Below are 25,306 nucleotides of genomic sequence, written 5' to 3'. Positions count from 1 at the left end.
AAGGAGTTGACACATTGGTTCGATTTCTAATCTTCATTTCCTGCCAAACATTCTCCAGTGTGTTGGGCTGCACAGATCAGATCGAGCTGGGCACGGACAAGACCACAGCAGATCAGCCGGAGTGACCCCTGCCTCCCCCTCCAGCCCCATCCATCCTGGATCTACAGATGCTTCATTCCCCTGAAAACTGCAGTTATCCACAATGTTTACCACATTTCACGATTCTGTCTGTATCTCCCCCTGAAACTTCCTGTTGTCCACACTATTTACTACATTTCACCATTCTCTCACTATCCCACACCGCCCCCCCCCCCCTCCCCCCCGCGAAATCTGCTGTTGTTCACATTGTTTACTACATTTTAACACGGATCCCTATCCTCCAAAAGCTGACCGATATCCTCACTGCTTACTGATATCTAACCAGTAAAGCTTACTGATATCCAATCAGTCAGTGTCCACAGAAATCCTGGATATATCCCCGGCATTTACAATCCTGACAAATCCTCCTGTTATCCTCATTCTTTGTTACGTTAACGGAAGCTGCCTGTCTTCCAGAATCCTAGTTCTATCCTCACTCATTACAACATTGCACCATTCTGTCTGTGTCCTGCCAATTCCTGTTGTCACTCTCACTGCTATTGCCTTTCTCCCATCTCTCTGTGTCCTCCCAAATTTGATGATAATCATCATTATTTACTACATTTCAGCAATCTGTCTGGAATCCCAACCCTGCTATTATCCATACTGCTAACTATGTCTCACCAATCTACCTGTATCCTCTCATGTCCAACTGTTATCCTCACTCTTTCTACTTCTCACTCATCTCTCTGTGTCCCCCAGACACTGTTATTATCCTCACTGCTATTTACAAATCAACAATCTTTCTTTGTACTAAGAAGGCCTTATGTTTTCCTTAGTCATCTCTGCATTTCACCACATTGTCTGTGTCCTCCAAAATCTACCCTACATCCTCATTTACTGCTACACTTCGCCAATCTGTTACCTCACACATCCTGCTGCCATCCTTCTGTTTACCCAGTTTCAACTCCCAGCCTATGACCTGCCACATCCCACAAACATCCTTATTGTTTCCCACATTACAGCAATCTGTCCATGTCCACTCAGTTACCCCCTCACTGTCTCCATCTCCTGGTGTCCCTGTCTTAACACACTCAGTTAGAATACTCACTGTCTCCATCTACTGGTGAAGCTGACTCAATGCACTCATTTTCTCCTGTCTCCATCCGCTGTTGATGTTATCTCACTGCACAAAGTGATCCACCTCACACTATATCTGCTGGCGATGCTGTCTCAGTGCACTCAGCCACCTGACTCTCCATCAGGGAGTGATGCCGTCTCAATGCACTCAGTAAGATACCACACTCTCTCCATCTCCAGACCAGCCTGTGACACTGAACCTCAAATGACACAGTGAACCGAGCCAGGCATGTGGCACTAAATCACAAAGGACAGGATGAACCCAGCCAGGCCTCTGACACTCAAACATTAAGGATACAGTGAATCCAAAAAGGCCCGTGACACTGAAACTGAAAGGGCAGAGTGAACACAGCCATATCTGTTACACTGAACCTCAAAGAACACAGAGAACCCAGCCCAGTCTGTGACACTGAATCTCAAATTACATTTCGAACGCAGCCAGGCCCGTGACACTGAATCTCAAAAGACATAGTGAATCCAGCCAGACCTGTAACACTGAATCTCAAATGGCAGAGTGAATCCATCCAGAACTGTGACACTGAATCTCAAATGACACGGTGTATACACCTGTCCTGTGACACTGAATCACAAGTAACAGTTTGAACACAGCCAGGTCCGGGAAACTGAATCTCAACAGGCAAACGGATCCCAGCTAGGCCTGTGACATTGAATCTGAAAGGGCGCAGTGAAACTAGCCAGGCCTGTAACATTGAATCTGAAGGATCACATTGGTCCCAAAGAGGCGTGTGAAACTGAACCTCAATGGACAGAGTGAACCCTGTCAAGTCCGAGAGCTTGAATCTCAAATAACATTTCGAGCACAGCCAGGCCTGTGACACTGAATCTCAAAGGATGCAATGTATACACCCAGACCTGTGACACTCAAACTGAAAAACACACTGTGATCCCAACCAGTTCAGTGACACTGCATTAAAAAGTCAGAGTGAACCCAGCCACACCCGTGACACTGAATCTTAAAAGACAGGGTGATTCCAGCCAGGTCTCTGACACTGAAACTGAAAGGACAGTGTGAATACAACCAGACCCGTGACATTGAATCTGAAATTACAGATTGAACAGAACCCGGCCTGAAACATTGAAACTGAGAGGACACAATTTATTCAGCCAGGTCTGTAACACTGAATTTAAAGACAGAGTGAACCAATAAAGGCCTATGACAGTGAATCTCAAACAACAACCTGAACCCTGCCCGGCATGAGACTTGCATCTCAAATAATAGTTCAAACACAGCCAGGGCTGTGACACTGAAACTTAAAGGACAGAATTGACCCAGACTGGTCTGTGATTCTGAATCTCAAATAACAGATCGAACCCAGCCAGGTCTGTGACACTGAATCTGAAAGGACAGAGCGACTCCAGCCAGACGTCAGACACTGAATGACCCTTACTGTTGCAAGATGCATAAATTAGGGTTTTAGCAGCATAAAAAACGCGGAGTCACGGGGATAAAGCACGAGGAAGATGCTCTGTTGGAGAGTCAGTTCAGACTCAATACGATGAATGACCTCCTGCTGCAAAATAGGGATCCTATGGTTCAAACACTGAGTGTTAACCTGTGAGTTCTGGGATTGGAATTAATGCAGATATGATGGGATTTCAGTTAATGCTCAGGTAAATAAAATTCTTCACCAAGGTATTTGGACACTGATTAAACAAACAGTAAATAACCAATATATTTGTGCTTGGAGATGTGAGACGTAAGAAATTTTAGCTGGAAAAATATGTTTTGCAGACAGGTGCTGCCAAATGGAAAGATGAATGCTAATGATATCAAAGACCAACCAATGCTTGTTAATTCAACCTCTATAAACTGACTCGATACCCGCAGCATTTACGAAATAACCAACCCGTAATAAGTCTCGATCCTGAATAACATATCAATATCTGAATCTTTAATTTCCATGGCACCCAGTAACTGCTTAAGACTTTGTCGCATCACAAACTGACGACAGAGCTTAAGCCGCCCTCTCAGTAATAAAAGAAGTCAGGGATGCCAACGTCGCAAAATGACTCACATGGAAATCACTCCGTGTTTGTAGTTTATCATTTCATAGATTGGATACATTTTTGAGAACTGAAATACATTGAAACTGACCAAAAACTGTCAAGATATTACGGAAATAAACGAGGAGCTGTACCCATTATCTCAAGACCTTATCTGCTCTCACCTCAACGCTATAAGTGAACTTGTGCACCCGGTCTGCTGTGTTCACGGGGGAAGCACTGGGGTATATGGAGCTGAATGGTGGACCCTCTGCGTCGAAGCGTGTCAAAGTTCTATGTGTGGCGTATTGATTTATGCAGCCCAGGCAATCGGTTTAATCTCACACCATTGATTTCAAATTTGTTGAACACAAGTGAAATTTAATAACGTTTAGCGACACACTATTCCTGGAGCCCCCGTTATCTGTAGGGATATTTATAGATGTCATTCTGCCACATGCTGCTGGTGAATTCATGAATGTACTTGAAGTTTTACATGTCCCAGCGCACTGCCAGACACAAGTTCCAAAGTGCAATTGCAATCTGTCAATATTAAAGTGTAGCAGCGACTAACATGCGAGCAGAGACCTGACCACAAGGCCAGGTGCTTCCTGTCGGTTCAGCAACTGCGCAGCGAGTGTTCTGAGGCTGCGCAGACAGTGACTTGCTTCGGGGTGACACAGAGTATAACTCAATACCAATTGCTCAGCTTCTCAGGAATCATTTCTTCCTGAATGGAGCAAATATGTTTGTGGGTTTCCCTTCTCTAAACGCGGTTCTGTAAATACATTCACTCAAATGACTGTCAAGTTGATCATGAAAATAAAATTACATTTGTCCAGCAGATAAGAAGTATTTCTGCGCGGCACAGTCCCTCCGAACTCTGTCACTCTAAACTGGGCGAAGGCAGCAAAATCGCTCAGATATGTAATGGTGCTTCTAAAGTATGTTCAAAAAGTAATTAAGTTCAAATAGAGAATAACAGTCTTTTAACGGAAGCATTTAATCAACGATTTCCGCATAGAGATGTTACATATTAAAAACATTCATAAATTGGGATTTCTGTCTTTCGAGAATATTGTTCTCCAAATAGAAGACAGTAAAATCTTTGGAGGTTGTTCTCAGAGCGAGGAGCAAAAGGTCTGTTTTCACCCGGGAAAGAAAATCCAGATGTTACAGATTTGAACTTCTTGCTTGAGTTGCTGCTGCAGTGAAATCTCTTCACTTTTCGCTTGTGAAGATGTGAAAATCAGGTTGTGAATTCAGGCTGTATTCGGACTCTATAGGAGTCTTAAACAGCCGATTGGATTGGACTTGTTGGTGAGAACACTCACTCACAGATTTCTTGAGGAAAGTGATTGGATCTGACATGAAATTTATCCATTTTCTCCACATCACAGCAGTCCATTTCCCCTGGATTTAACCTGGGAATTTTAACTCTTATCCTCTCCACGGCCTTCAACTGTTCCTCGGAAATTGGCCTTTGAAATAAGTGGGAAAAGAGTGCAAAAAATGTATCTAATCCAGTGTAGGCCGAATATGATTTACAAACATTTTCCATATGCATTCTTTCACTCGCCTGTGTCTGTGCTGTAAGATATGATGATTTGATGATCCGATGCTGGGTTAGTGACTCACTTCCTTATCAAAAATGTAGGCCTCATTAGCCGCACAGGGGAAGGAGGTGGATAGAACTGTCATTGGTATCTTTTATCAAACGGCAATTTACATTTCACACATGGGAGCATCAATTAACCAGATGGGAGGAAATATTATTTTCTGAACAAAGAATTAATTCCTGCAGCGTTCGGTGTTTTAGAAAGTGTTGGAAGGACAGCCCGGTACCGGTGTACAAAACTCGGTGAATAGTCAAGTCTGATCGCAGTAACCGACAGTCGGGACGATGCTGCGCTCCTTCCTGACTCTAATTGCATTGCAGCTTCTCAACTGTGAGTTATTATTGATTGAAAGCATCCCGATGTCTGTTGAGAATTCACTGACATAAAATTTTAGCATGTGTATATGTGTATATATGTATAGAGAGAGAGAGAGAGAGATTTCGTAATAAAAATATTGGTGACAGATGTAAGGGAAAGTTGATGATTTGAATAATAAGTGTCATCTGGAGGTAATGGGATATTAATGTACATCAATTTACAATGAGAGAGTGCGAGTTCAGTGTCTAAAAAGCTGGAGGATGAAGAAGCGCTCAGCACATTGAAAACACACTTGCTTATGCGTTTGAAGTATTGTAACGCAGAAAGGAGCCAAGAACAGGCTAGTGGGGTTAGACTGAATTGGTTTTATTCCACCCGGCACAGTCATTTTGGACCTCGGGGCCTAACACATTGGTCGAACATTGCTCTGAGGCCACAAGTGCCCAACAGAAGTTGTATTTAATCGCCGTCTACCTGAGATTCTTGTGCAGAATATATAAATTGGTGTCGGAAATCAAAATGGACTGTCAAATCTCAATCTGGAAAATTATGTTTTTTGTTTAGCAGTGTTTTGGATTCTCCGCTCCACTTATGGGAAAAGCTCTAATCTTTTCAAATGTTTCCTTAGTTGCTATGAAGTGCGTATTGGAATTGGGAATTTAAGTCGCAGACGTTTCAGTTGGTGGATAATTTAGATCCCCTGTTTCTTTCTGACTTATTTCCTTTCAAATACGTTTAGAATGTAGAACATCTGATTAATGCACGTTTTAATTTCTCGGCCGAGACTTGCCGGTAGCTGAGAGTTAAACACGGAATTGAATGGAAATGCGGCAGTTGTGCATGGACAACATATTACTGTCAAACCTCTGTTCGGATTAATTGATTTGTGTTGGTACAAATTAGAGCAGTCGCTGTTAGAACCTTCTGAAAATGAGTTTGAGTGGAAGCCAATTCACAGCGTTTACTATGCAGGAATTTTGGCGAGGACCGTCCACACACGCTTCTCTTGATATTTCCTTGTATATTTTCTGTCTGAACCCGCTTACAGAGAAAACAGACAATTTTTTAAAAATAGGTGCTTCAGCCTCACAGTGTTGTGCTCGGTCTGTGAATAATGCATTTTAACGCATTAATATGAATTACAATGAATAATGTCATTAATTATGTTTATTAATGTGAAGAAAATAATTATCTTGTGTTAATAACGTATTCTGCTAAATATGCGCATTTTGCGTTGTGACGTTTGTTGCTCAATTGCCTTATATCTCCTACCGGCATATTACCAGAATGTGTTAAATTAATATTTCTATGCAGTGTTTTTTTTCCAGTTTCTAATTATTTTCATTTCTCAAAAGTATTCCACGTTTTCATGTTCTCTCTGTATCATGCCGTATTCTGTGGCAGATCGAGACCTGTTCTTTCATCGCCTTTTACAGGCCAAGTAGTTTTTTTTTTCCATTTAAGTTGTTCAGTTGGCTCATTTTCGTTCGGTTCCCAACATGCCTCTTTGATTGTATTTATTAGTCCCAATGCCATGAAAATGCTGGTTAACTGATGGAGAAGCGCCCCATTACTTCTATCAAACACTTCACACAGTAAAGGACCGGGAGTCCGCGGAATAAAACCTTAAACATCCTGTTTGGACTGTGCAGTTGCTTGAAAGAACAAGCCTTATGAAAGAAAGCAGAACAAATGTTATGTTGCGATGCAATGTCCTCTGCTCAGTCATCTCATCTCATTGTTTTTTTTTCTTACTACTGAATCGCCAGTTAGCTCGCAGTTATGAAGTGAATGTTGAAATCGCTGACTTAACTTGTCGAAAATTATCACAATATACTTTGAGCAAAGTTGCATTTCCAGTTTATTAGTCTCCTAAAACAACAGCAAGTGAATAAGCAAATTAGATTTACCACTGAATCCAACTCAGATACGGCGGCAGGTAGAGTTAAATACTCCACTGGGTCTGCTGTACAGACGGAACAGACATGAATTGAAATTCTAGCTGAACAGCGCAGTCTGGGTGTAGATCGCCGCCACTGTTAGAATAGCATAGATTGCCGAACGGAATCTACGCGAATTAACCGCTTGCAGAATCCCAGTAAAAGTTCTAGTTACTATCAATAGAATGCGTACACAGATTTGGGATAGCTATTTCTCAGTGGAGAAGCTGTATGCTTGTCCTGTGGGACAGTGAGCTGCCATGTGTTAAACAAATTATTTTGAGTTGGAGAAATGGACACGTTTGTAAATACCGAAAAGTTAAATATTAAATCTAAGTGGGACCAACATTGCTTTGACTGGCATATTAAGCAATATAGATAATATCATTCGCACCAGCGAAATAACAGGGAAATGAAAAATCCGACTTCTTCTGCGAATTTGCAACATGAGTATTTCTGGTTGCTCTTTGGAAAAATGAGTGTTAGAAACCAAAACAAAACTTTCTAAACCAGATATTAACATCAGTTTTGTGTATCAATGACTGGATACTTGTCAGCCTCTTCCCAGAATCTCTCAATGTCCATTGAGCTTTCTATGGTTTATAATGAGCTATGAAAACACTTTACCCATTCTAGATTGGCGGCGCCAACAGTTCCTTGTAAAATATTTTGAAACATTTTTCGGACCCCAGAGGGGGGAAAAAAAAAATCACACTACCTAGAAAAGACTTGATTAGTGTCCGCTTATATTCTAAAACTAATATCTTATATCAGGCAAGTGTTAGTTTGGTACGGCCATACATTTCAAAGTTATGGTTCCACTAGCGACTCCTAATCTGTCGTTCCTGCTGTCAGCTAAACGGTTCCAGTGTTTAACGGTGGTTTTGAACTACAAATACGATGTTTTGTAATTAATTCCACTCGTAATACTGACATTTCTTTGTTCCTTGTTGTGCCTCATAGTTTAAGATAAAACATGATTAACAGATCGAATACTCAGTCATGGAGAGATATATTTGCCGGCTTACCGCTTTGTGCTAATGGCGTTTTCTGATCTTTAAATGGGCCTACATTTTACAGGACCAAACTTCCCATGTCTCGATATCTCTTCCAAATAAAGTTAATATTCCACATTCAGCCACGGCCTTGCATTTTTTTGATTATTATGCTACCTCTTGTGAAGCCAGTGTCCCTGGCAGTGGCAGCATTTGTTATCTGTGCCCAGATGTCTTCAGAAATTGATCTCTGACTTTTTTTTGCTGCCGGGCTGTAGTAAATGATGCTTTGGTGCAGGCATAGTGAGATTAGGGGTTTAGCGCTCACGAGAATGAAGCAACTCCGATATCGTCCAAACTCAGCATGTTGTCCGGCTTTGAAGGGAATGTACAATTCAGGGTATTGTCGTGGGTCTGTCCTTGTATTTCTTGGTGGTAGAAATCGCGGGTTTGGAATGAACTGCCGAATGAGTCTTGGCCATTTGTTGTTGTGTATCATCTACACGGTACACAAATGATTCAGGTGATGGCTGTTTTTTAGCAAATGAGGCTGCTGACCAGCTCCTTCTATTTCATTGCTTGTTCGTGTCATTAGTGATCTGTTGCAGGAAGAAAAGGGGCCACAGGTTTAAGGTGAGAGGGGGATTTTAAAGTAAGATGTGTGGGAAAAGCTGAGAAAGTAGTGCATGCCTGCAAGGCGCTGCCAGAGGAGGTGATGGAAGCAGGCACATGAAAAACATTTTAAGAGGCATCTGGATGGGAACAAGAATAAGGAGGAAATAGAAGGATAGGGACGGAAATAACACAACATGTTTTTTGCTTAAATGGACACCATGATAGACAGGGGCTTGAAGGACCGAAGGGTCTATTTCCGTGATGTACTTTTCTTTATTCTGTGTTTTTGAAATGGGTCACTGATTCAGTGGGAGAATTACTGAACACTGAAAAGTGGAGCCAGAGATAGGGAGACGGAATGGGTGAAGAGGGTCAGAGATTCCAGTTGGGTCATAGAAATTGTGAACATTTTAAGTAAATATTGAAATGTTATCCCACAATTCTGGCAATGAGTACAACATAAGTGGAAGTTGTGCGATATTGTTTGTGAAGAGTTAATAAGGATAGCTGAGGATTGTCTGCATTGGAAATAAATGACGCACTGTCCGTATTGTGGACGGTGGTGCAGAGATATTCGAGTAACTTTATCATTGTTACTCTGTGGATCAAGTTATAAATTTCAGCAATCCAACCAGAGACAGGAATCGCTGCCCCGTTGATTAATTGATGTAAACGTGTGACTACAAGTGGTGAGGAGATTTGACGGACACAAAATATCCCTGTTTGGGTGTATGGTTACACGTGGTTAAAAATATATTCAAAAAATGGAATGAGGCCGGGATATTCACGGGTGTGGTAATTTGAATAAAACGTTTTAACATCAAGTGCTTACAAATCATATAGTGAAGGAATAACAAAGATCCTCGGTGTTGACTTTGTGATGTATGGTTTTGGCAGTTTCATTCATCTCGCGTTCCAGAAAAGACTAATCTTTTAAATTTCATTTCAGGCAGACCAGGGAACAGCCAGGCTAATCCATCAGGTAATCGCCCTCCAAGTTCATATCTGATATTTTACTGCACTAATCCATCCAACTGAATCATAAATCCCTGAGACAATTTCAGTATCTTTGTGTTCAATGGTTCGGTTCAATGTCTGCCTGTCAGTTGAGAAGGAAAATGTTCTTGCAATCTTTCCTCGTAAATCTTTAATTCTGTTCCCTAATTCAGAAATTAAGTCCCCGAGGAGCAGGGTTTTAGAAATAAATGTTTACTTCTCTAGTTACCAGCCTGCGCTGAAATGCAGTGCAATATGAAGCCCTTCCACTCCCGGTGTATTAGGGTTCCGCCGTAAACTCGCCGTATCTCATAGCCCCGGGAAGGGCTGGAGACTACCTGACTGTCCAATTCAGCCGGTTGCAGCAGGGCGAACCATCGGGTTCGACACTGGTGGCAGATATCGAATCCATGCCAGGATTGGGATTCCACTATATTAGTCCAGGCAGTATGATGGACCGCAGACCATAACAGCCCTGAGTTGTGCGGATTGAATCAAGTAAGCACCCATCGACCCTCCTGCCTGACGCAGCCGAATGATGCTTCCAACTTCCAACTGATTTGCGGCTGTTTCAGACTGTCAATCCATATTCCCGCTTCCACTTGCAATGTCTCAGAGGGAGGGAGTGGAACCGGATACTGTAGTGACGTTTAAGGGGCATCTTGATAAGTAAATAAATAGGGTGGGAATAGAGGAATATGGTCCCCAGAGCGGTAGGGGTTTTTAGTTCAGTCGGGCAGCAAGGTCGGTACGGGCAAGGAGGGCGGAAGGGCCTGTTCATGTGCTGTAAATTTCTTTGTTCGCTGTTCTTTATCTTATATTATCCCAGGGTTTGTTGAGACCCTTAACACAATCGTTAGTTGACTTGATTCCTGTCTGAGTTGCTGCATCAGACGGCCAATAACTGTTGGTTTATTTCTGTATTTTACAGAGGTGGTGAAGCTGAGACTGGCGAATGGGCCGAGTCGGTGCGCTGGGCGAGTGGAGATTCACTACAGGGGACAGTGGGGGACTGTGGATGATTGGGACTGGGACCAGCCGGACGCCGATGTTGTGTGTGGGGAGCTGGGCTGCGGGACCGCGCTCTCTGCACCCCGCGGGGCTCACTTTGGGGAAGGATCCGGACCCATTGTGACGGGACGTGTTCAGTGCAGAGGGACCGAGACCGCCCTGCGGGAATGTCGCTCAGGGACATGGGGTCATTTTCTGAACTTTCTCTTGCCGCACTCCTATGATGCCGGTGTGATTTGCTCAGGTAAAAAATAAATCCATCATCTACAGCCTGCTCTCCGGGAAAGGGTGGATTCAGTCAGATAGGGGTCATGGTTAGAGAGGTGGACTGGTGGTGTTGAGATGGCGGCGAGGCGTCGTTGGGCCGAAGGGCCTGTTTCCCGGGCTGATTTTGTTCTTTGTTCTAAGTGTTCTGAGACTGTACACTGTCGTAAAGAGACTGGCGAATAATTTTAATATTCTATAAATAGATTTGTTGTTACATTAATAACAGCGAATGGGAATGGGTGAAGAGGGTCAGACGTCGCTGGATTCCGGGGAAGTGCCGGAAGATTGGAATGCGGCTAATGTTACACCGTTGTTTAAGAAGGGTGCCAGGCAAAAGGCGGGGAATTATAGGCCGGTTAGTTTAACGTCTGTTGTCGGTAAAATGTTAGAATCCGTCATCAAGGAGGAAATAGCGAGGCATATTGAGGGGATTTGCTTGATAGAGCAGACGCAGCACGGTTTCGTTAAGGGGAAGTCGTGTCTGACAAATTTACTGGAGTTCTATGAGGATGTGGCTAGGGTGGAGGATAGAGGAGACCCGGTGGATGATACACAGCAACAAATGGCCAAAACGCATTCGATGTTTCAATGATCTCTGGGTGCATTGAGACGGCATCACCAGCAGATGGAGGCAGGGTGATCTCTGGGTGCATTGAGACAGCATCACCAGCAGATGGAGGCAGGGTGATCTCTGGGTGCATTGAGACAGCATCACCAGCAGATGGAGGCAGGGTGATCTCTGGGTGCATTGAGACAGCATCACCAGCAGATGGAGGCGGTGTGATCTCTGGGTGCATTGAGACGGCATCACCAGCAGATGGAGACAGGGTGATCTCTGGGTGCATTGAGACGGCATCACCAGCAGATGGAGGCAGGGTGATCTCAGGGTGCATTGAGACGGCATCACCAGCAGATGGAGGTGGTGTGATCTCTGGGTGCATTGAGACAGCATCACCAGCAGATGGAGGCGGTGTGATCTCTGGGTGCATTGAGACGACATCACCAGCAGATGGAGACAGGGTGATCTCTGGGTGCATTGAGACGGCATCACCAGCAGATGGAGGCGGTGTGATCTCTGGGTGCATTGAGACAGCATCACCAGCAGATGGAGGCAGGGTGATCTCTAGGTGCATTGAGACAGCATCACCAGCAGATGGAGGCAGGGTGATCTCTGGGTGCATTGAGATGGCATCACCAGCAGATGGAGGCAGGGTGATCTCTGGGTGACTTTTGCCCCAAGTTTCACCGACAGTAGTGAACTGAATATGATCCAGACAACCCGAATAATGGAACATATTTTCAATGTTTTTCTGTAGAAATGTATGTTATGTGAGGGGCACGGTGATATCAGGAGAGAGAATGAAATAATGCATTGATGTATCTCAGAGACCTTAGGGACAGAACAGTTCAAACCCGGAGAGGAATCTATGACTTGTTTAAATTTGTATTGTGGGAAATCAATGCCAGCACATGGTTAACAGGAACAGGAGTGTTGAGACATTTTAAAATTATGTTGCATTAGTATATTTATACTTCAATGATTAAGATAATGATACTTCAAAATCTGTAGCAAGTAAACCGGAAACTAATTTGTACTGTTGGCAACTGGGTCCTTATAGTAGAGAACTGTTCCCTTCCAAACACAGGAGAGGGAGGAGAGTGAGCCCAGAGCTTCCCTCTCTCTACCCGGTGGTACAATGTCCCAGATGGTTCGAACCACTGAAGAGGTGGAGGTGAGTGGATTCAATAATGACATTCCTCCTGTTTTCATTGAGGAAGTTTTGGGACATGGATTAGCTCCTGCTCCTCCCCTCTCTCTGCTGGGTTAGTGGGAATCCAGGATGTGAACAATGTCACTCTCCCTCAGTCCGATGGGGGGAATATTTCTCCATGGTTTTTTGTGTGTGACCCTCATTTCAGTTCCCAGTGGGTGTGGTGCAGCAGCTTAAAGAGGTGGTGAATGAGAGAAGCAGGGACACAGAGATCTAAATGTTGTGTTTGTGTGTCAGACATGTTAAAAATGTGGGATTGTTTCCCCCTCAGTGGGAAGAGAGTCAGTGAAGATATTTTGCAGAATCCTGTAATGAATGTGCTCTATTCTATCCCTGACCCAGTGTCTATCTCCGCTGGGAGCACTGGGTCAACAATGTTGGGTCCCAGACATGAAAATATCTGACTCAAATCAAAGACATGGAAGTAAAACTGAAAAACAACCAGTTCAACAATTGGGTGTTTCATTGATCGTTAGAGGAAAATGTTTTTATTCTTTTTATTGTAGTTTTTAATGCAAGTGAGTGACTCTCATTGACATGAATTAACCGTGTCCATCAGTGCAAGGGAAATGTTCACAAAACTGGGTTTACCGCTGGATTTGTCAACTGTTTTGTTGCTGATCTTCAAGGGGATGGCTTCATGTCCCACCACACAGGAGTAAGAAGCGCCGCTGGACCATTCCTCCGCTGCAATGGATAACAGGCTGTACATGAAGAAGGAGCTATTGCCGTTCTCTGCCACCACCTCGGTGTTCCTGTAGTTGCCGGGATTCACCGGCTTGTCGTTGACGGTCCACTTGACGAAGATCTCTCGGGGGGAGAAACCTCTCACTAAGCAGCTGAGGGAGACGAAACTCTGAGCGGAGACGTCTTCTGCCGAGGGCAGGAGGACAGAGACGACCGGTTCCCGCGGATGTGGGTCTGCAGAAAATGTACAATAAATGTCAATAAACTGGAGAATTCTGGAGACAACGAAACCACTGGTTAGATCTCAGGAAAATGTGCTTCGCTTCTGATTTTAACTGTTCCCATGTTTGATTTGCAGCTTGGAGGAGAGGTGAACACAATTGTTTCCTCAAATAACTCGGGGGGGCGGTGGAGTGGAGAGATTCAGAAAGTTTACAGCACAGAGTCAGGCCATTCGGCCCAACTGATCTACTTTTTCTTTTTGGTTTTCTGGTTTGTGATGCTCCACATCAGGCTCCTCCCTTCTTCTTCGATCTAAACCCAATAACATCGCCTTCAGTTCACTTTTCACTCATCAACACATCAAACTTCCCATAAAAATATCACTCGGCCCAGAGTCGTTTAGTTCAGGGGAGAACATTAATGCACTGAATACTAAATATTGACGAGTACACTTACACTGGAGATAGACACAGTGATGCATTTACATACAAACATAGAACATTACAGCACAGTCCAGGCCCTTCGGCCCTCAATGTTGTGCCGAGCTATGTCCAATCCCAAGATCAGTCTATCCCACTCCCTATCATTCTGGTGCGCTCCATTTGCCTATCCAATAACCGCTTGAAAGTTCCTAAAGTGTCCGACTCCACTATCACAGCAGGCAGTGCATTCCACACCCCAACCACTCTCTGAGTGAAGAATCTACCTCGGACATCCCTCCTATATCTCCCACCATCAACCTTATAGTAATGCCCCCCCTAGTAACAGCTACATCCACCCGAGGAAATAATCTCTGAACCATCACTCTATCAATTCCCCCTCATCATCTTATAAACCTCTATTAGGTCGCCTCTCATCCTCCTCCACTCCAAAGAGAAAAGCCCCAGCTCCCTCAACATTTCCTCATAAGACCTACCCTCCAAACCAGGCAGCATCCAGGTAAATCTCCTCTGCACTCTCTCCAATGCTTCCACATCCTTCTTACAGTGAGGTGACCAGAACTGCGCACAATATTCCAAATGTGGTCTCACCAAGGCCCTGTACAGTTGCAGCATAACCCCACGGCTCTTAAACTCAGACCCCCTGTTAATAAACACTAACACACTATAAGCCTTCTTCAAGACATCTAATGCAGCAAACTACATGACAATAACTTAGAAGTTGTTGTCTGCTTTGTAGCAACTGTAATAGATCCCTAATTCCGATGAACATCAGAATGATATATGTTGTCCTCTGTTTGAGTCTCTTACCCTGAGATGCGCTGATGTTCTGACTCTGAGTGTTTCCTTGGTGAGTGACCTGGCAGGTATAGACCGCTTTTCTGAACCATTCCCCAGCGGAGACTGTCAGCTGGATGCTGGCCGAGAAGTTCCCGTTCAGTTCACAGGGGGAGAGGTGACAATTCCTGAATGTGTGGCTTCCCCATTCTTCAGACACTCCACTTCCATTGACCCTGGCTGGGAATCGATGATTGAACAGACGATGATTGTGAATTTCCTGTGTGAGATTTCTTCACTGGAACTCACGGTGAGGATAACAGTTGGAGGGACCCCAGTATCAAAACCTTCAGAGAAAAAAAACAGATCACTCATTTCCTGCAGAAGATGTGGATCAATTAAACTTTTGTCAACAGAGGGTAGTAAGGGTGTGGAATGCCCTGCCTGCAGCAGTTGTGGACTCGCCAAATTTAAGGGCGTTCAAATGGTCAGTGGATCGGCATATGGATAACATTGGAATTGTTTAGGTTAGAGGGTCATTAGATTGGTTCCACTGGTCGGCGCAACATCGAGGGCCGAAGGGCCTGTACTGTGCTGTAATGTTCTATGTTCTAACTCATTTGCAGTCAATAGACACTAACTGGACCAATCCAGAGGGCCGGAAGATGCACATCTATTGAAATGAGTTCTAACCAAGGCCCTACATGTTAACCACAGTGTTTCTGTTTTACACAAGCTCCACAACACTTACATGGTATTTCAATGCTCTTGACTGTGCTGATGTGTCGAACCTCACAGTCAATTCTGGTACATTCTCCCGCTGAGTTGCTGATGGTTAACTGGCTGCTCAGGGTGTAGCTTCCATCCGTATTTCTCACTGACGGGTAAGGCTTAAATCCACTGGGGACCGTTTGCCCATTTTTCTTCCAGGTCACTTTGGAGATATCTGGAGAGTAATCCATCGCCAAACATCCGAAGGTGATGGAGCTGTCGGAGTTGTGTTGCTGACAGGGGGAGACCAGGCCGTAGAGATTGGGCGGAGATTGTTTCGCTGGCAAAGAATGGCCAATTGAACAAGTTAGACTCTTACTTGCATTTATTAAGTCATCAAACATATTGTTACAAATAGGTTTCTAGATTAGATATAGCTCTTGGTGTTTAAAGGGATGAAGGGATATGGGTAGTAGGTGTGATCAGGATAGTGATGAGCTCTGACCAAAGTGAATGGCGGAGTAGGCCCAAAGGGCCAAATGGCCTACTCCAGCTTCTATTTTCTCTGTTTCTATCTCCAACACTGATTAGAATTATGAACTTATCCCTAACATTTCCCGATGAAATCTTTCATCCGCCTTTGAGATGATGTTACTTCTATCATTTGGGAATTGTCATCTCTGTAGAAACTCACATCCCTGTCTCCACTTCTATCAAATTAGGAAGAAAAAAAACACATTCTGTTAGTCTCACAATGACATGTCATTCATTGGATTAACAGAGAACAGCATAAATGTTCCCCATTATTGCAGCAACTATTTATTTCTCAACAACAGCAGTGTGTGACAAACCGCATTTACAGATTTGTACTAATTACAATGATTACATTTCAATACTTAAAAACTATATACACGCCTCAATAGATTACTGTGTGCCATTAGTGCTCTGTGTGCCAATCTGAGCACTAACGGCACACAGTAATCTATTGAGGCGTGTATATAGTTTTTAAGTATTGAAATGTAATCATTGTAATTAGTACAAATCTGTAAATATTGAGACATGGACATAGCTTTTTAAGTACTGAAATGTAGTCACTGTAGTTTGGACAGATCTGCAAAAATGTTTTGATTCCAATTGTTTTGCTACTCGAAGCCCTGTACATTGTAATAGATTACTTGAGATTTTTATGAATAAAGTATATTTTTTGAAAAAAAAAGTGCGTGACAAACCGCTGTTTATTTCTCAAACAACAACACTTTGTGATGAAGAGGTTCTCCCTTCATTCAGACTATCCACTCACCTGATGAGGGAGCTCCAACAGCTTGTGATTCCAAATAAACCTGTTGGACTTTAACCTGGTGTTGTGAGAATCCTTCCTGTGCCCACACCAACCTCACTCCGGCATCTCCACACTAGTTTTGGAAATTGCCTGGGTTCAAACTGATTGGTGCCCCTTCCTCTCTCCAACTCACTGCCTCTCACTGCACAAACCAGGGATTAGTGACTTTGCTTCAAAAATACCTCCGGAATGAATACTTACTGAATGATCAGGAAACTCGAAATGTGATTATAAATTCAAATAAATCCAACATTGACTCATTGAAGGATCACACATTAATACCTAGAGTTTCCCATTCGGGCCCTGAAGTCTCCTCCATCATTCACTTTTAGTACAGATGAGCTGATTGTGGTGCTAGCTCTATTCTGAACCCCCTCACTCTGCCCATCCATCACCCGCTCTCTGCCCATTTCCCCAGCTCTTTGCCCTTTCCCCTGGCTCTCTGCCTGTCACAGTGGCTCTTTTCCCCTTTTATCCGGCTCTCTGTATTTCCACCTGGTTCTCTACACTTCCCTCCAGCTCTGTGCCCTCTCCCCCGGCTCTCTGCTCTTTCTCTGTATCTGTCTGTATCTCTGTCACACCCTACAAACACTTTCAACAGGATCAAGTATAACATTTACAGAAATGTTTAATATAAATTCCAATTAATGTTTAGAATAAGCAGAAAATATTACACAGCAGCACCAGCATTGTGAGTGAGTGGAACATTTTCACTGGATAAATATAGAAATTCTAGATTATTTTAATTTTTTGGTTTAAAATTCAAACACTGGTGCAGTAGATGGTTCAAACCGCAGCCACTAGATGTCACCATATTTAAACATTTGGAAGGTAAAAGTTCCAGCCATCAAATGTCACCGAGATTAAACATTGCAGGGACCCCAAATTGTAAATGCAGTGACAAACTATGTTCTGAACGAGTGGCGTAAGCCGATATCAGGAAAGATTTTAAACATACAAACACAATAAAGCCTGCTTTATTTCTGTCTGCAGTCATGCATCAAACAGTTGCGAACCCACAGAATGTTCATATTCAATCAAAGCGTGTAACAGCTCAGTGTCACTGAGTTCAAACAATGCAGAAACACTACATTAATTCACAATTTTTACGTGTTTAGAGTCACCCAGGTACATAATCTCCTCACCACAGGAAAAGAAACGCATCACTGACAGACTGAACCCCACTTCATGCAGAAGCAGCACAATTCTACAAACACTTTCAACAGAATCAAATGTAACATTTACAGAAATGTTCAATATAAATTCCAGCCAATTCGCCCATCACCAAACTAATTAATGTTTAGAATAAGCAGAAAATATTGCACAGCAGCACCAGCATTGTGAGTGAGTGGAACATTTTCACTGGATACATGTAGAAATTTTAGATTTTTTTAAATTTTGGTTTAAATTTCAAACACTTGTGCAGTAGATGGTTCAACCCGCAGCCACTAGATGTCGCCGAGATGAAGCACTGCAGAAACGCTGAATTGTTTAACAGACATTTAGATTTTAAAGTAACCCAACCACACAGTAACCTCAACAGATAAACACAAAATCCCAACAATTTGGGATTGAATCCCTCAGCAGCACCTACTGTCCAGAAAGAGCTGAATTCTAAAACCCCTTCGCAGCAGAATCACAGGAAACATTGCAACAATTCTCAACCGACAATCCACCAAACTCACATTTCTGTTACCAAATGGATTATTAGTACAGATAAAAACATAAAACAAAGACACATGTAAACCAGTTACTCAGTAAGTGGATGGTTCTTACCTGTAGTCACCGTCACCATGGTCCCTTGTCCCCAGTAATCGAAGTAGTGACAGTGTCACATTCTGTAGGCTGTGTCATACAGTAACCGTCCTTGCACAGAATAGACACAAAATCAACATTATTTTAAATATCCACAAACCCAAGGAAAAGCAAAATCAATTAATGATCATTAAATTATCATTGGATTTCTGGATATCATTTGACATTCATAAACGACCCTAATGCTTCATATTTCACAGAGTTACACGTGAACATGTTGTTGAAAACACACATCGATAATTGAGTAATTATCAAGAGTTTCCATGTTTATTCTTGCCATGTGGTCAGCGCTGGACATAAATAATACTGTACTGTGATTACAGTTTGGATGTAAAAGTGACACTGATCCAGTTTCAGTCAATCAGTGCTGAGGGTTTTTTGTATTGACAGTAACTGCTGTGTAGCTCCAGCTATCACAGTGAGACACAGCATGACCAGTACTGAGGCGGACAGTTAGCTGTGAAATACAGACAGTTAATTTCACTGCTATTTCAAAAGCCTGTTTCCAGCTCGTTAAGGGTGACTCAGTGAGATATTTCAATTTTGACTGGTCATGATATTGATAAAGGGGGTTAGAAACTTTTACACTGTGCACATTCAGCGTGTAAATCAATAACAATAAACTTGAAGCATTTTACATCATAAAAGAAACAATGATGTTTCTAAGTATTATTTTGTTGAACCCTCATGTACTTTGGCATTCGGCAATGGCATTGGTCACAAATTTAAGCAAGGACCTTTTCTGAGGTTTCTGTATGAGGATGGCGCTTTTCTCAGCACTGTGACCCCCGTAGAGTATCACAGTGACACACACCCATACAAAAACTGCACTCACTCTGTTCAGTCCTGCTGTTCAACGTTCACTTTAAATGGACCATTAGTTTTGCTCGAATGTAAAATGTAGGCAACTGTTTATATAACACAATCTATCAGAAATATTAAAAAGAGTAATATATCGTGTGTCGGATTGCTGAAACTACAATGAATATAAAGGCAGTGAAAAGCTGACCAGTTATATCAGTGAGTTTGGGAAGTTTTACTGTTAAATGCTTTCTGTGTTACTCTTTATTTTAAACACCATTATAGTTTGGTTGTGACCAGCCTCGATCATACTGCATTGAAAACAGATCCTGACCTTCAGGTTATGATGGAAGATGCTGATATCCCCTCTCGGGCTGTTCTTGTCCGGGTGCAGCCCTGGGTCCTCTCGCTGTGGTCTGTGGCACAGTAATAGATGGCCGTGTCTTCAGTCTTCAGGCTCGTCATCTCCAAAGAGAAGATGTTGCTTGAAGTGTCTGTGGACGCAGTAAATCGACCCTGAATTGATGGCGTGTAGTAATTAGTGCTGGATGAACGATAGTAGGTAACCAGACACTCCAGCTCCCTGTCCGGGAACCTGCCGGATCCAGTCCATCCAGTAGCTGCCAAGATTTAAACCGCTGGTTTTACAGCTCAGTTTCAGGGAGCCTCCGGGACGCCTTTGTACTTTCAGTGATTTGACTTGATATTTTCCTTCCACCTTTCCGTATCCTGACGACCTGGTTTCTTCCAATTCTCACGCCACGTACATCCTTCTGGGTCCCAGTGAGTTTAAAATCCTGTATCTCTGTCTCTGCAGAGCTGCTGGTTAAAGACACATTTACAGCACTTAGCAGACAGAAACTTCACTCTGATTCTTTCCCTCCCCCTCCCCCAGCTAGTGCTTGTAATGTTTCAATGAAAAGGCTGGTTTCTGCAGCTCTGATCTCTGGTGAGTCATTAAGCTCAGGGCACACACACATTCAGACACCCGGACAGACAACAACAGACAGATGACATTGTAATTCAGGAGTGGAATTAGTAAATGAGACAACAAATAACTTTGCAAGAAATTGTAACAGTTCAAGCAACTTAAGGGAAAGGCAACTTTGCGGGAATCAGTAAAGGGGACAAACCTGTAGCCGATGGAGCCCTGGGTGAACAAGTTGTACAGTCCACATTCAGACCTGGCCTGCCGGGCAGTGCAGAGCTGCGAGTTACTTTAAATCCGTCTTCTCCCAGCTCCCAGTGCTGGTGATGTGGAGCTGGGATGGGGCGGAGGGAGAGAGCCTTGGGATAAACCATTTACCTGGTGCTCACTAACCCACACACACAACCCCCCCACACACTCAGAGATAGGCTGGTGTTGGACTGGGCCATACCTGCAGGAGGTGTGTCCAGGTGAGGTGTAGGAGATGTGGTTGGATGGGCTTTGATTGGGGAGGTGTGGACAGTGTGTGTGGAGGTTATAAAAAGGCTGGGGTTCCATTGTTCTGTCTCTGTCTCCGCGTGGCTGGGTAAGTATCAGGTAAACTGTGTGTCTGTGTGAGTGAGTCAGTGTGTGTGTGTGTGCGCAGCATGGAGTTCCAGCTCTGAGATTTTAACCCCCCTCCCCTTTACCCAGCACAAAGCCCCTGGCCCAGGATCTGTCTCCGCCACCATGGGAGAGGGAATGGAAGGAGTTGGAGAGTTCACCGAGGGAAAAGATGTGCGCTGGTGAGTATGAACCTCTTCACTTTGTGTCTGCGTCTCTTTCCCACCTCAGCCCTGCTTTTCTCTGTCTGTTTGCAGCCTCCTCTCAATCTCCCTCTCAGTCTTTCTCAGTCTTAATCTTTCCCTCTCAATCTTAATCTTTCCCTCTCAGTCTTAATCTTTCCCTCTCAATCTTAATCTTTCCCTCTCAGTCTTAATCTTTCCCTCTCAGTCTTAATCTTTCCCTCTCAATCTTAATCTTTCCCTCTCAATCTTAATCTTTCCCTCTCATTCTTAATCTTTCCCTCTCATTCTTAATCTTTCCCTCCGAATCTTAATCTTTCCCTCCGAATCTTAATCTTTCCCTCCGAATCTTAATCTTTCCCTCCGAATCTTAATCTTTCCCTCCGAATCTTAATCTTTCCCTCTCAGTCCTGTTTGTCTTTTTACTGTCTTTATTTTCCCTCTCTGTCTTTATTTTCCCTCTCTGTCTTTATTTTCCCTCTCTGTCTTTATTTTCCCTCTCTGTCTTTATTTTCTCTCCCTGTCTCTTTATTTTCTCTCCCTGTCTCTTTATTTTCTCTCCCTGTCTCTTTATTTTCCCTCCCTGTCTCTTTATTTTCTCTCCCTGTCTCTTTATTTTCTCTCCCTGTCTCTTTATTTTCCCTCCCTGTCTCTTTATTTTCCCTCCCTGTCTCTTTATTTTCTCTCCCTGTCTCTTTATTTTCTCTCCCTGTCTTTTATTTTCTCTCCCTGACTTTTATTTTCCCTCTCTTTTATTTTCCCTCTCTTTTATTTTCCCTCTCTTTTATTTTCCCTCTCTTTTATTTTCCCTCTCTTTATTTTCCCTCTCTTTATTTTCCCTCTCTTTATTTTCCCTCTCTTTATTTTCCCTCTGCCTTTATTTTCCCTCTGTCCTTTTTCTTCTGTCCTTTTTCTTCTGTCCTTTTTCTTCTGTCCTTTTTCTTCTGTCCTTTTCCTTCTGTCTTTTTCCTTCTGTCTTTTTCCTTCTGTCTTTTTCCTTCTGTCTTTTTCCTTCTGTCTTTTTCCTTCTGTCTTTTTCCTTCTGTCTTTTTCCTTGTGTCTTTTTCCTTGTGTCTTTTTCCTTGTGTCTTTTTCCTTCTGTCTTTTTCCTTGTGTCTTTTTCCTTGTGTCTTTTTTTTCTGTCTTTTTTTTTCTGTCTTTTTTTTCTGTCTTTTTTTTCTGTCTTTTTTTTCTGTCTTTTTTTTCTGTCTTTTTTTTCTGTCTTTTTTTTCTGTCTTTTTTTTCTGTCTTTTTTTTCTGTCTTTTTTTTCTGTCTTTTTTTTCTGTCTTTTTTTTCTGTCTTTTTTTTCTGTCTTTTTTTTCTGTCTTTTTTTTCTGTCTTTTTTTTCTGTCTTTTTTTTCTGTCTTTTTTTTCTGTCTTTTTTTTCTGTCTTTTTTTTCTGTCTTTTTTTTCTGTCTTTTTTTTCTGTCTTTTTTTTCTGTCTTTTTTTTCTGTCTTTTTTTTCTGTCTTTTTTTTCTGTCTTTTTTTTCTGTCTTTTTTTTCTGTCTTTTTTTTCTGTCTTTTTTTTCTGTCTTTTTTTTCTGTCTTTTTTTTCTGTCTTTTTTTTCTGTCTTTTTTTTCTGTCTTTTTTTTTCTGTCTTTTTTTTCTGTCTTTTTTTTCTGTCTTTTTTTTCTGTCTTTTTTTTCTGTCTTTTTTTTCTGTCTTTTTTTTCTGTCTTTTTTTTCTGTCTTTTTTTTCTGTCTTTTTTTTCTGTCTTTTTTTTCTGTCTTTTTTTTCTGTCTTTTTTTTCTGTCTTTTTTTTCTGTCTTTTTTTTCTGTCTTTTTTTTCTGTCTTTTTTTTCTGTCTTTTTTTTCTGTCTTTTTTTTCTGTCTTTTTTTTCTGTCTTTTTTTTCTGTCTTTTTTTTCTGTCTTTTTTTTCTGTCTTTTTTTTCTGTCTTTTTTTTCTGTCTTTTTTTCTGTCTTTTTTTTCTGTCTTTTTTTTCTGTCTTTTTTTTCTGTCTTTTTTTTCTGTCTTTTTTTTCTGTCTTTTTTTTCTGTCTTTTTTTTCTGTCTTTTTTTTCTGTCTTTTTTTTCTGTCTTTTTTTTCTGTCTTTTTTTTCTGTCTTTTTTTTCTGTCTTTTTTTTCTGTCTTTTTTTTTCTGTCTTTTTTTTCTGTCTTTTTTTTCTGTCTTTTTTTTCTGTCTTTTTTTTCTGTCTTTTTTTTCTGTCTTTTTTTTCTGTCTTTTTTTTCTGTCTTTTTTTTCTGTCTTTTTTTTCTGTCTTTTTTTTCTGTCTTTTTTTTCTGTCTTTTTTTTCTGTCTTTTTTTTCTGTCTTTTTTTTCTGTCTTTTTTTTCTGTCTTTTTTTTCTGTCTTTTTTTTCTGTCTTTTTTTTCTGTCTTTTTTTTCTGTCTTTTTTTTCTGTCTTTTTTTTCTGTCTTTTTTTTCTGTCTTTTTTTTCTGTCTTTTTTTTCTGTCTTTTTTTTCTGTCTTTTTTTTCTGTCTTTTTTTTCTGTCTTTTTTTTCTGTCTTTTTTTTCTGTCTTTTTTTTCTGTCTTTTTTTTCTGTCTTTTTTTTCTGTCTTTTTTTTCTGTCTTTTTTTTCTGTCTTTTTTTTCTGTCTTTTTTTTCTGTCTTTTTTTTCTGTCTTTTTTTTCTGTCTTTTTTTCTGTCTTTTTTTTCTGTCTTTTTTTTCTGTCTTTTTTTTCTGTCTTTTTTTCTGTCTTTTTTTTCTGTCTTTTTTTTCTGTCTTTTTTTTCTGTCTTTTTTTTCTGTCTTTTTTTTCTGTCTTTTTTTTCTGTCTTTTTTTTCTGTCTTTTTTTTCTGTCTTTTTTTCTGTCTTTTTTTTCTGTCTTTTTTTTCTGTCTTTTTTTTCTGTCTTTTTTTTCTGTCTTTTTTTTCTGTCTTTTTTTTCTGTCTTTTTTTTCTGTCTTTTTTTTCTGTCTTTTTTTTCTGTCTTTTTTTTCTGTCTTTTTTTTCTGTCTTTTTTTTCTGTCTTTTTTTTCTGTCTTTTTTTTCTGTCTTTTTTTTCTGTCTTTTTTTTCTGTCTTTTTTTTCTGTCTTTTTTTTCTGTCTTTTTTTTCTGTCTTTTTTTTCTGTCTTTTTTTTCTGTCTTTTTTTTCTGTCTTTTTTTTCTGTCTTTTTTTTCTGTCTTTTTTTTCTGTCTTTTTTTTCTGTCTTTTTTTTCTGTCTTTTTTTTCTGTCTTTTTTTTCTGTCTTTTTTTCTGTCTTTTTTTTCTGTCTTTTTTTTCTGTCTTTTTTTTCTGTCTTTTTTTTCTGTCTTTTTTTTCTGTCTTTTTTTTCTGTCTTTTTTTTCTGTCTTTTTTTTCTGTCTTTTTTTTCTGTCTTTTTTTTCTGTCTTTTTTTTCTGTCTTTTTTTTCTGTCTTTTTTTTCTGTCTTTTTTTTCTGTCTTTTTTTTCTGTCTTTTTTTTCTGTCTTTTTTTTCTGTCTTTTTTTTCTGTCTTTTTTTCTGTCTTTTTTTTCTGTCTTTTTTTTCTGTCTTTTTTTTCTGTCTTTTTTTTCTGTCTTTTTTTTCTGTCTTTTTTTTCTGTCTTTTTTTTCTGTCTTTTTTTTCTGTCTTTTTTTTCTGTCTTTTTTTTCTGTCTTTTTTTTCTGTCTTTTTTTTCTGTCTTTTTTTTCTGTCTTTTTTTTCTGTCTTTTTTTTCTGTCTTTTTTTTCTGTCTTTTTTTTCTGTCTTTTTTTTCTGTCTTTTTTTTCTGTCTTTTTTTTCTGTCTTTTTTTTCTGTCTTTTTTTTCTGTCTTTTTTTTCTGTCTTTTTTTTCTGTCTTTTTTTTCTGTCTTTTTTTTCTGTCTTTTTTTTCTGTCTTTTTTTTCTGTCTTTTTTTTCTGTCTTTTTTTTTCTGTCTTTTTTTTCTGTCTTTTTTTTCCTGTCTTTTTTTTCTGTCTTTTTTTTCTGTCTTTTTTTTCTGTCTTTTTTTTCTGTCTTTTTTTTCTGTCTTTTTTTTCTGTCTTTTTTTTCTGTCTTTTTTTTCTGTCTTTTTTTTCTGTCTTTTTTTTCTGTCTTTTTTTTCTGTCTTTTTTTTCTGTCTTTTTTTTCTGTCTTTTTTTTCTGTCTTTTTTTTCTGTCTTTTTTTTCTGTCTTTT

At 40.9% G+C, this 25,306-nt stretch overlaps 2 pseudogenes; one reads left to right on the top strand and one right to left on the bottom strand.

The window, feature by feature from the left end:
- Nucleotides 1–9,926: 9,926 nt before the first annotated feature.
- Nucleotides 9,927–20,849, bottom strand: LOC145361233 (immunoglobulin gamma-1 heavy chain-like; annotated as a pseudogene).
- Nucleotides 20,850–21,204: 355 nt separating this feature from the next.
- LOC145361231 (Ig heavy chain Mem5-like) overlaps nt 21,205–25,306 on the top strand; it is a 48,346-nt pseudogene continuing 44,244 nt past the window's right edge.

This window comes from Carcharhinus amblyrhynchos, chromosome 34 (genome assembly GCF_965287045.1).
Source record: "Carcharhinus amblyrhynchos chromosome 34, sCarAmb.v2.hapA, whole genome shotgun sequence".
NCBI classification, from domain to species: Eukaryota; Metazoa; Chordata; class Chondrichthyes; order Carcharhiniformes; family Carcharhinidae; genus Carcharhinus; species Carcharhinus amblyrhynchos.
Note: the sequence above shows the minus strand (reverse complement) of the source record. Positions and strands in the feature narration are given on the sequence as shown.